Below are 12,698 nucleotides of genomic sequence, written 5' to 3' on the forward strand. Positions count from 1 at the left end.
GATTTTGAGACACCCTGAGGTCATGAAAGGTGCTATATAAATCCAAATCTTTTTTCTCCACTGAAATTACTGAAAAAGAAAATAAAATGTCACATTCACTAATATTTCCCTCAAAGACGTGCTCCTCACAGTTACATTTGCAAAATAATTGGCCCATATTTCAGTCATTACTGCTATCATGCTAAGTCTTCCAAGCTGGCACTAGCAAATGATGACTTAACAGTATAGACAACAGATAGCCTTCTCATTTTAGCTTTCCCTTGAGGCTGGGTCCACAATGCAAAGACTGGCATTTTTTCCTGTATCTTCCTCTGAGAGATAAATATCATTTAAATGTTTTCAGCTTTTCATTCACCCCACATTTATTTTCCCTTCTAATATGGGAGAGGGTCAGTGACCCCGGGAAACAATTTGCAATGTGTTACTATTTCTCTGTACATAAAAATAAACTCTTCTTTGCTGTGCGACTCTGAACAGACCCCTTGACAGGTTTAGTCATAAACTTCAAGGTTTTGAAAACACTGGAATGAAATATTTTATAAAAATGAATAATGGAATCCTTTCTCTTCCCTGAAATGTTTCCTGTGGTCTCCATACCAACGATTTGCAATACCTATATTCTGGATATTAAACTGTGCCATATCAGCTTTTAGTATATTTGTCAAATGCCTCTTTTTATTTAAATTTTAATGCAACATTAACCTAACCTAACACTTCCATTGAGTATTAGTATGATAATATCGTGCAGCGTAATTTCTAAGATTACGAGTTATAATTCTACTTTTCTCCAATATTTTAGTATCTTGATCTGATGGCACTTACTTATAGTTGTTGTTATATATTGTTATACTATCTGTAAAGTGCTAGGAACTAACTGTTGTGTGTAAGTGTGCCAGGGGGCCACATTCACAGCTGTGCTAGAGAGTCATATGGTGTGTAACAGGATACCAGCCTCAGCATGGAAGCTGAATGATTAAAACAAAGAACTCTAGCCTTTCCAAGTCTAAAGTGTGATTATTTCTAATTTATGGGAACCAGAAGACAACCAGGAGACATAATAGTTGTCCTTAGATACCTCTCTAAAATAGCTGTTCTTCATGTGCAAGCTTCTTAAACTGTGGGATTTTCATTCTAGCTCCCTCTCCACCTCCTTAAAACCCATCTCACCAACCAACCTTTCTTTTACCTATTCTGATCTCTCCCTTCCTGGCTATGTCATGTATTTACCTCACACCTATCTGTGAAACACCTTGGCACAATGTCTACATTAAAGGCTTTAGATAATGTGCCCAGTGAAAAGGTCGAGCAAGCCATTGAGTTGCCAAGGGCGATTAAGAATCGGCAACAAATGCTGGCCTTGCCAGCGATGCCTACATCCCAGGAAAGAATAAAAAAATATATAAATGCAAGTTCTCATTATTGACAGTGAGCACTGCCAAGGTAGTCTGTGTTCGCTGACCTACATTGGCTCCTGGTGCAGCAGTGCCTCTGTTTTAGCATTCCCATCCTATGTTTTCAAATCCCTCCATAGCCTTACCCCCTCCCTATCTCTGCCAGTTCAACAGCACTCTGAGATCTCGGTACTCCTGCAGTTCTGGTTTCTAGCACATCTCCGATTTTAATCATTCAATCGTTCATGGCATTACTTGAAGATGCAAGTACTCCCATGATCCTCGCCAACATTTATCCTTCAACCAACACAAAAAAAAACTATCTTGTGGGAATCTTGAGATCCACAAATTGGCTGCTGTGTTTTCCTACATTATGACAGAAAACACGCTATAAAAGTACTTTATTAGTTGTGAAGCACTTTGGCACACACTGAGCACATGAAAGTCGCGATATAATACAAGACCTTTCTTGAATATGACATGGAACCCAGTTACTTGTTGCAACTGAAAGAATTCATTGTAGTTTGAAGTATGTCAGGAGGAAGAATACTTGGAACTCTCTTTAAATTTGTAAATACTAACACTATTTTCCAGTTGAACTAACAAAATATATAAAGGCCACTGAGAGTGTTTAATTTATTTATTTAGACTTTTGTTTGTAATTTTTTTAACATAGTTTGCTTGTATCCCTAACATCTAAGAAAATGCCTACTTGTGACACTTCCAATACTGCAGTGCACCCTGCATTAACAGTTAGGAGTAGGAGCCCTGGCCAATTGGGTCCCTCTCCACGTTCATCGTCCATATAAAAACGGCAGGTGGAACAGGGATATGGGCGGCCCAATGAGAGGCCCTGCAACGCTGTCACTGAGCTTAGCTCCCGAATCATTGCCTTAGCTGAAATCAGCAAAAACAAGCAACAAATGCTGTGACCCTTTCACCTTTGTGACTCATGACTGCACAATATAGGGCTGTTGAACCATGGTGAAGGGAAAGGGTGAACCCACAGTCTTTCTCAAGATCCCTCAGGTCAACACCATACACGGCATTTGAAATGAGTAAATGGCACATAACCAGTGACAGAAAACTGTAGCAACAGCTGTCTGAGGAAGAATTTTAGCAAATGCATTAATTATTAACAAATCACTAGATTTAATGAGTCGCCTTTGTTAAATTTTACTGGACTTCTTTTGCTGATCTACAGAGTTACACAGATGAGAAGAATGTGTCTTTCAAATAACAATTCTATTTTTTGTTAGGAAATAAAAAGAGTGGCCCCAGACTTTGCCACCAAAATTCGTCAAAAACCTGGCGGAGCTTGCACTGCATCTTACAGGAACTGCTGGAGCTCACCAAAGGCAAGGTAAGTAAACTTTTCTTAAAATGGAACCAAGCAAGGCAGGAATTTCACAGAAGTACTACGGGTTGTTACTTACCCATTCTCACCCCTTTCCATTCATCTTCCCCTCCCCCACGTCCTTCCTGAGGTTGCAGCATTGGCCCAATGTTTTTTTCATAGGATGTGGGTGTCGCAGGCAATGTCAGCATTTATTGTCCATCCCTAATTGCCCTTTAGAAGCTAGTGGTGAGCCACCTTTTTGAACCACTGCAGTCCTTTTTCATATTTAGTACAGCTGAGTGGTTCCCCATTTCAGAGGGCAGTTAAGTGTCAATCACATTGTTGTGTAGGCCAGACCTGGTAAAGACAGCAGATTTCCTTCCCTAAAGGTCATTAGTGAACCAGATGGGATTTTACAACAATCCAGCAGTTACATGATTACCATTACTGAAACTAGCTTTTTATTCCAGATTTAATCATATAAACTGAATTTAAATACCCCTGTTTTCATGGTGGATCTTACACTCATGTCTATGGATCATTAATCCAGGCCTGTGGATTACTCGTCCCATAACAAAACCACTACGCTACTGTTCCGCTAAAAAAAAGTCTGCATCAAGCTGGCTGGTGTCCTCATAGGGGTCTCAGCCTGGACAGTGCCCTGAAATCTCAAAGATAATACAGCCGCCTCCCCGGAACATGCCCATTCTGCAGCATTCCCTCTCTGGAGAGTCCCCACTAGTCTCACACTGGTGGTGTGAGTACCCAACTAGAATGTGAAAATAGGTTTTCATCTCCAGAATCCCCTCTGGAGTCAGAGCCAGAGGTCACCTTCAGTTTTTCAGTCCTATGGTTTTTATGTCATCAACTTTTTTTTTGATCAGGATAAACCAGCCGAGGCATGATGGGCCAAATGGCCTCCATCTGCATAGTTTCATTCTAACTGGCCACAAATTGCCCCATTGGCCTCAGTTTGGCAGGAGAATCTTGAAAGCTCATCTCAATATAAACATGCACAGCCAGCATGATTATCTCTGATACAGAAGCTGGGGTCACCCTCAGTGTCACTGCTTATGCTAGATCGACTGAATGACAGTGCTGTTTTTAAAATAAGCATGGCATATCATGTACTGCCATTGGTTATCAACATTCAGTAAATGTATTTGCTCCATTGGCAGCGTGTGAATGGAATTTAATGTCTCAAATTGAGTAATAGCCACAGCCTTTACACATTCGTTACAGTCAGGCAGTGTGAGCTAAATTCCAATAAGTAAATAACTAAATTCCCAAGGCACATTCTGATCACATATTGCATTTTGATTTGATGAATGGAGCTGGTTGTGGAGAAACTTCAATAATTACGTTGTAGCCTTAGCCCTGTGCACTGTTGTTTGTAGCAGGACAGAATACTGATTCTGTGGATTGTACCCTGAATAATAGCTTTTAGAAAATAGTAAACACAAAAACTGTTCATGAAATAAACAAAATTCTTAAAATTCAGAAATATAATTGTGGGTTAAACAAATATTAAAGATTTCTGAAATGCATCTCAGTGCAATGAATGCACAAATATCTACTAAGTGCATGTGCTTAATTCATCAGCCTCAGAACTGCACGGCGAGACTGCCTTGTGAAGCACAATGTAACATGTAATGAGAGGTCCAATTTTAAAACAGTCTGAACCAATATGGTGTTTCAGCAGCGAGTGTGCATGCAGAAGGTTATTGCCCACCTAAGAAATCATTGTACTCAGGGTCATTTTATGCTGCTGGAGCAGGAACCTCACAGTTTGATGCAGAACATAGGATGGGAGCAGCCTAAATTGGATGTTTGAAAAAGGTGGAGCATTTCTCAATCCAAATAACCTTGGTCTTTCAACCCTCTGTGTCACTCTGTGCACGTTTCTCAACTTCCTCTGTTGTGCCTAATACGCACTTACTCTTAAAGAATCCACGGAATCTGATTGGTGAAAGGTATATCAATATTTTATTCACACACTAATTTATCAAATACAAGCTCTCACTAACTTGCACAGTATCAAGAATCATCAATTACAAGTTCTCACTACTTGCACAGTATCAAGAATCATCAAATACAGGCTCTCACTAACTTGCACAGTATCAAGAATCATCAATTACAAGCTCTCACTAATTTGCACAGTATCAAGAATCATCAAATACAGGCTCTCACTACTTGCACAGTATCAAGAATCATCAAATACAGGCTCTCACTAACTTGCACAGTATCAAGAATCATCAATTACAAGCTCTCACTACTTGCACAGTATCAAGAATCATCAAATACAAGCTCTCACTAACTTGCACAGTATCAAGAATCATCAATTACAAGCTCTCACTACTTGCACAGTATCAAGAATCATCAAATACAAGCTCTCACTAACTTGCACAGTATCAAGAATCATCAATTACAAGCTCTCACTACTTGCACAGTATCAAGAATCATCAAATACAGGCTCTCACTAACTTGCACAGTATCAAGAATCATCAATTACAAGCTCTCACTACTTGCACAGTATCAAGAATCATCAAATACAAGCTCTCACTAACTTGCACAGTATCAAGAATCATCAATTACAAGCTCTCACTACTTGCACAGTATCAAGAATCATCAAATACAGGCTCTCACTAACTTGCACAGTATCAAGAATCATCAATTACAAGCTCTCACTACTTGCACAGTATCAAGAATCATCAAATACAGGCTCTCACTAACTTGCACAGTATCAAGAATCATCAATTACAAGCTCTCACTACTTGCACAGTATCAAGAATCATCAATTACAAGCTCTCACTACTTGTACAGTATACTACTCTTCAAGGCACGAGGTGATCAGTCTCGGACTTGCGGCTGCTCTTCTGTTCTCTGAGCATTTGGCTCAGGGGTATCTTCTCAAGTGTTCTTCCCCGGGGTTCTCGTGCCTTTCCCAGTTTCAGGCAGGGGTTAAATCTTGTTCCAAGATCCTTCCCTCTTACTTACTCATAGGGATCTGGTATAATGACATAATGATAATTCCTTATTTGGCTCAGTGAGAACCTGTTCAACATTTCGCAGTTTCCCATTGTCTACTATGAGTCTAATCATATCTGGTGTCCATGACGGCTCCTTTATCTGCTACGTGCAAGCACAATGTCTGGGATCATCAATATGTCTTCTCCTGTCTACAATTTCTCGGCTATCTGTGTGCTGTGGCCCCTTTCTACCCAGCCCCCCTATGCTTTAACACACTGTTCATTGTTGTGTGACTAGCCCCTTTGTTTCAACTAAGTTCTTATGTGTTTTTACTATATGTGTTTTACTGGGTCTACACCTCAGAACCCACTTTTACTGGTTCTGTCTGATTCAGGCTGTTTCCCTTCCACTGCAGTAATCCCTGCACTGACACCATGGCTTTTCCATTAAATGTTAAGTCTTAGGAATGGAGGGAGCAAACATTCAATTGCTCTTCAATAATCAAAAATATTAAACATGAGAAGAGACTGGCAGCTAGCATAAAAGGGAATCCAAAAGTCTTCTATAGGCATATAAATAGTGAAAGGGTGGTAAAAGGAGAAGTGGGGCCAATTAGGACCAAAATGGGATTTATGCATGGAGGCAGAGGGCATGGCTGAAGTAATAAATGAGTAATTTGCATCTGTCTTTGCAAAGAAGATGCTACCAAATTGTAGTGAAAGAGGAGGTAGTTGAGATTGGATGGGCTAAAAATTGATAAAGAGGAGGTATTAGAAAGGCTGGCTGTACTTAAAGTTGATAAGTCACTAGGACCAGATAAGATGCATCTGAAGATACTGAGGGAAGTAAGGGTGGAAACTGCAGAGGCACTGGTCCTAATCTTCCAATCTTCCTTAGATACAGGGATAGTGCCGGAGGACTGGAGAATTGCAAATGTTACATCCTTGTTCAAAAAAGGGTGTAAGGACAAGCCCAGCAGCTACAGATAAGTCAGTTTAACCCCAGTGTCAGGAAATCCTTTAGAAACAGTATTCCAAGACAAAATTAACAGTCATTTAGACAAATGTGAATTAGTTAAGGATTTTTAAGGGAAAATCATGTTAACGAATTTGATTGAGTTTTTTGATGAGGTAACAGAGAGGTTTGTTGAGGGTAATGCTGTTCATATGGTGTGCATGGACTTCCAAAAGGTGTCTGATAAAGTGCCACATAACAGGCTTGTCAGCAAAGTTGAAGCCCATGGAATGAAAAGGACAGTGGCAGCATGTTGACTGAGGGACAGGAACAAACACAAATGGTGAACGGTTGTTTTTCGGACTGGAGGAAGGTATATAGTGGGGTTCCCCAGGGGTCAGTATTAGGACCACTGCTTTTCTTGTTTTATATTAATGACCTAGAGTTAGGTGTGCAGGGCACAATTCCAAAATTTGCAGATGACACAAAACATGGAAGTGTTGTGAATTGTGAGGGGGATAGTGACAGATTTCAAGAGGACATAGACAGGCTGGGGAAATGGCAGATGAAATTTAATGGTAGGAAGAAAGCAGGCTAAGAAAGCAAATAATAAGGCATATGGGATCCTGGGCTTTATAATTAGGGGCATGGAGTACAAAAGCAAGGAAGTTATGATAAACCGGTATAAAACACTATTCAACCTCAACTGGAGTATTGTGTCCAGTTCTGGGCACTACACTTTAGGAAGAATGTGAGACATTAGAGAGGATGCAGAAAAGATTCATGAGAATGGTTTCAGGGTTGAGGAACTTCAGTTACATGGATAGATTGGAGAAGCTGTGGCTGTTCTCCTTGAAGTAGAGAAGGGGGAGATGAGATTTGATAGAGGTGTTCAAAATCATGAGGGACCTGGACAGAGTAGATAGAGGGAAACTGTTCCCATTGGTGGAAGGGTCGAGAACTAGGGGACACTGAATTAAAGTGATTGGCAAAAGAACCAGAGGTGACATGAGGAAAAATGTTTTTACACAGCGAGTGGTTAGGAACTGGAATGTGCTGCCTGAGATTGTGGTGGTGATAGATTCAATCATGACTTTCAAAAGGGAATTGGATAATTATATGAAGAGAAAAGATTTGCAGGGCTACGGGGAAAAGATTGGGGAGTGGAACTAGCCGAGCTGCTCTTGCAGAGAGCCAGCACGGACACGACGGGCTGAATGGCCTCCTTTAGTGCTCTGAACATTCTATGATTCTAATGATTAATGTAGTAATAGGTGTTTCAACTGTTTATTCCCATGAACAATTTTAGGTGCGTGAGGAAAAAAGATATCGCCAAGTTTATTCTAGTATTGACAGGCGAAATTCAGGACCGCAACGCAGAATTAGGAGTCTAAATTCATTGGTATGATTTCTGGCACAATTCCAGCAGCGCAATGGTAACATCACATCAGAAAAAGAGGCCTGAGCACCTTCCAAAATTTATCCTAGGGCCCCATCATGATAACTCAGGCAAGCTGCTGGCACCATGACACAGTTTGTCTATCAGGGCCAAATCAATATTGGCCAGTGCAGAGACCTGTGGGAACTAAGTGGGTGGGAGCAGTCAGGCAGGGAGCAAGACGGACAGTCAGTGGCCCACAGTTGTTCTGTGAAACCAGGAGGATCACTCCTGCTGCTTCTGAATTCACAAAATGCCACATTCCTGTATGTTTTGGGGCCTTTTATCTGAGCAGCCTTCAGAGGTCCCTTTCAACTTACTGTATTCGCTACTCATGATACAGTCTCCTTTACAGTGGAAACCAAATGCAGATTGGGTGATTGCTTTGCAGAACCTCTGTTCAGTCTGCAAGTGTAACCCCTGAGCTTTCGGCCACCTGTCATTTTAATTCTCCATCCTATTCCCACTCCAATATCCTCAGCCTCCTACAGTGTTCCAATGAAGCTCAACTTAATCGAAAAGAACAGCACCTCATCTTTTGATTAGGCACTTTACAGCCTCCAGGCTCAGTATTTAGTTCAACAATTTCCAAGCATATCATCTGCTCCCATTTTTTCAAACAGCTGTTGCTGGTAATAATTCTGCTTTTTTTTTTCATTTTCAGCTCTTCCAGACCCATCCTTTGTTCTTTTCCTTGTCCCATTACCATCCCCTTTTGCCTTGCACCATCATCCCTTTTGTCATTTAATCTCTCCTGCCCTCCACCCTATCACAGACCTTCCCTTTTGTTTATTCCTCCCCTCCCCCCACTTTCTCCGCCTCTGAACTTGCTTCAACTGGAATTGGGCTCCCTGTGCTCACTGACCTACATTGGCTTCCGCTTAAGCAACATCTTGATTTTAAGATTCTCAACCTTGTTTTCAAACCCCTTCATGGCCTCGCCCTTCCCTACCTCTGTAATATCCTCTAGCCCTACAAACCTCTGAGATCTCTGTGTTCCCTCAATTCCGGCCTCTTGAGCATCCCTAATTTTAATCACTCCACCACTGGCAGCTGTGCCTTCAGCTGCCTGGGCGCTATGCTCTGGAATTCCCTCCCTAGACCTCCCTGCCTCTCTACCTCGCTTTCCTCCATTAAAGCCCACTCTTCGACCAAGATTTTGGCCACCTGCCCTAATATCTCCTTCCGTAGCTCAGTGTCAAATTTTGCTTTCTAATGCTCCTGTGAAGCGTCTTGGGATTGTTTATTCTGTTAAAGGAGCTATATAAATTCAAGTTGTTGGTGTTGAAACCTGTTCCATCTCCAACTTTTTCCAGTTCTGACAACAGGTCTTCGACCTGAAATGTTAACTCTGTTTCTCTTCCCAAAGATCCTCCCTAAGATGCTGAGTATTTCCAGCGTTCCCTGCTTTGGTTTCATTAAAATGAAGAGTGCAGGAGGGCATGCCAGGAGCAGCACCAGGCATACATTAAAATGAGGTGTCAACCTGGTGAAGCTACAACCCAGGACTACTTGCATGCCAAACTGCGTAAGCAGCATGCGATAGACAGAGCTGAGCGATCCCATAACCAACGGATCAGATCTAAGCTCTGCAGTCCTGCCACATCCAGCCGAGAATGGTGGTGGGCAATTAAACAACTAACTGGAGGAGGTGGTTCCACAAAAATCCCCATCCTCAATGATGGGGGAGCCCAGAACATCAGTGCGAAAGATAAGGCTGAAGCATTTGCAACAACCTTCAGCCAGAAGTGCCGAGTTGATGATCCATCTCGGCCTCCTCCTGAAGTCCCCAGCATCACAGATGCCAGACTTCAGCCAATTCGATTCACTCCGCGTGATATTAAGAAACGACTGAAGACACTGGATACTGCAAAAGCTATGGGCCCTGACAATATTCCGGCAATAGTACTGAAGCCCTGTGCTCCAGAACTTGCCACACCCCTAGCCAAGCTGTTCCAGTACAGCTAAAACACTGGCATCTACCCTGCAATGTGGAAAATTGCCCAGGTATGTCCTGTACACAAAAAGCAGGACAAATCCAACCCGGCCAACTACCACCCCATTAGCCTACTCTCAATCATCAGTAAAGTGATGGAAGGGGTCATCAACAGTGCCATCAAGCGGCACTTGCTTAGCAACAACCTGCTCAGTGACGCTCAGTTTGGGTTCCGCCAGGGCCACTCAGCTCCTGACCTCATTACAGCCTTGGTTCAAACATGGACAAAAGAGCTGAATGCAAGAGGTTCGGTGAGAGTGACTGCGCTTGACATCAAGGCAGCATTTGACCAAGTATGGCATCAAGGAGCCCTAGCAAAACTGAGGTCAATGGGAATCAGGGGGAAAACCCTCCGCAGGCTGGAGTCATCCCTAGCACAAAGGAAGATGGTTGTGGTTGTTGGAGGTCAATCATCTGAGCTCCAGGACATCACTGTAGGAGTTCCTCAGGGTACTGTCCTAGGCCCAACCATCTTCAGCTTCTCCATCAATGACCTTCCTTCAATCATAATGTCAGAAGTGGGGATGTTCGCTGATGATTGCACAATGTTCAGCACCATTCGTGACTCCTCAGATACTGAAGCAGTCCGTGTAGAAATGCAGCAAGACCTGGACAATATCCAGGCTTGGCTGATAAGTGGCAAGCAACATTCGCGCCACACAAATGCCAGGCAATGACCATCTCCAAGAAAAGAGAATCTAAGCATCTCCCCTTGACATTCAACGGCATTACCATCGCTGAATCCCCCACTATCAACATCCTAGGGGCTACCATTGACCAGAAACTGAACTGGAGTAGCCATATAAATACCGTGGCTACAAGAGCAGGTCAGAGACTAGGAATCCTGAGATGAGTAACTCACCTCCTGACTCCCCAAAGCCTGTCCACCATTTACAAGGCACAAGTCAGGAGTGTGATGGAATACTCTTCACTTGCCTGGATGGGTGCAGCTCCAACAACACTCAAGAAGCTCGACACCATCCAGGACAAAGCAGCCCGCTTGATTGGCACCCCATCTACAAACATTCACTCTCTCCACCACCGACGCACAGTGGCAGCAGTGTGTACCATCTACAAGATGCACTGCAGCAATGCACCAAGGCGCCTTAGACAGCACCTTCCAAACCCGCGACCTCCACCAACTAGAAGGACAAGGGCAGCACATACATGGGAACACCACCACCTGCAAGATCCCCTCCAAGTCACACACCATCCTGACTTGGAACTATATCAGCGTTCCTTCACTGTCGCTGTGTCAAAATCCTGGAACTCCCTTCCTAACAGCACTGTGGGTGTACCTACCCCACATGGATGGGGACAACTGGAACCGGGGGCAATCAGAAGAGTGGCTGGCAGTCTCCTGTGGTTTTCAGGTGGAGCCAGGAGGGGGATTCCTGCACATCCCGGTTCCACAGTCAGGCAGAAGCCTGCAACGACCATTTTTAGGATTTTTTTTGGGCCACATGGAGTTTTCCTGAATGCAGCTGGCCAGCATAAAAGGGAGAAAGGAATCGAAGGATATGCTGACGTGATTAGATGAAGGATGCTGAAAGGAGGCTGCAGTAGAGCATAAATACCAGCACAGTTAGGCCAAATAGCCTGTTTCTGTGCTATAAATTCGATGTAAAGATATATATGTCATGTGGCGGGAGGTGGATTTCTGGCTCATAATAAGTTTGTGCTTCCTGGCCGCCATTTTGCAGGTTTAAGCGCTTGTTTAATACCTTAAAAATGTGTGTGGCATCATCACATTTCCAGGCTGTAGAAAACAGTATTATGATTAAGGATTCATTCTAATAAAAAAAACAGGTTTACAACTAAAAAAGCACATTTAACCCACATAAACTAATTATTTTTGTACCTCCCAAACTAATTCTTAAATTCCTTCAAAATTATTCATGAAACTCTCAGTATCACTGAGAGTTTTTGAAACACAGGCGATTTGTCTCTCTTTGTAAACCCTGATTATTTACCTGCGGGAAAGGTCCTGGGTTTTACAATCGATACAACCATTGCACGGTCTTTATAATAATACAAAACTCCAAGTTCCCTGTTAAGTGTCAGCTTAGCTCAGCACTCAAGCCTCCAACTCAGAAGAGTTTTGCATTCAAACCCGACTCTAAGACTTGCATTTTTATAGCACCTTTCACGACCTCAGGACATCCCAAAGCACTTCACAGCCAATGAAGTACTTTTGATGTGTAGTCACTGTTGCAAAGTAGGACATGTGGCAGCCAATTTGTGCACAGCAAGCTCCCACAAAGAACAATGTGATAATGAGCAGATAATATGATTTTTATTAATGTTGATTGAGGTATAAATAATGGCCAGGACACTGGGGATAACTCCCCTCTTCTTCTTTGTCTTAGTGCCATGGGATCTTTTACACCCACCTGAGAGTGCAGGCAGGGGCTTGGTTTAACATCTCATCTGAAAGATGGCACCTCCGACAGGGCAGCACTCCCTTACTACCACACTGGAATGCCAGCCTGGATTTTTATGTTGAAGTCTGTGGGGTGGGACTTGAACCCACAACCTTCTGACTTCGAGGTGAGAATGCTACTCACTGATATCATAGCGTGGCCTTGCACGCCAATGCAGTACTGAAGG

At 42.8% G+C, this 12,698-nt stretch overlaps 1 long non-coding RNA gene across 1 annotated transcript in view; it reads left to right on the forward strand.

The window, feature by feature from the left end:
• Positions 1 to 2,608: 2,608 nt before the first annotated feature.
• LOC137379116 (uncharacterized) overlaps positions 2,609 to 12,698 on the forward strand; it is a 43,668-nt gene continuing 33,578 nt past the window's right edge. Inside the window, exon 1 of the long non-coding RNA XR_010976739.1 lies at positions 2,609 to 2,754. This is a non-coding gene — a long non-coding RNA (uncharacterized lncRNA). The remainder of the gene's footprint in view (positions 2,755 to 12,698) is intronic.

This window comes from Heterodontus francisci, chromosome 2, assembly GCF_036365525.1.
Source record: "Heterodontus francisci isolate sHetFra1 chromosome 2, sHetFra1.hap1, whole genome shotgun sequence".
Classification (NCBI taxonomy): domain Eukaryota; kingdom Metazoa; phylum Chordata; class Chondrichthyes; order Heterodontiformes; family Heterodontidae; genus Heterodontus; species Heterodontus francisci.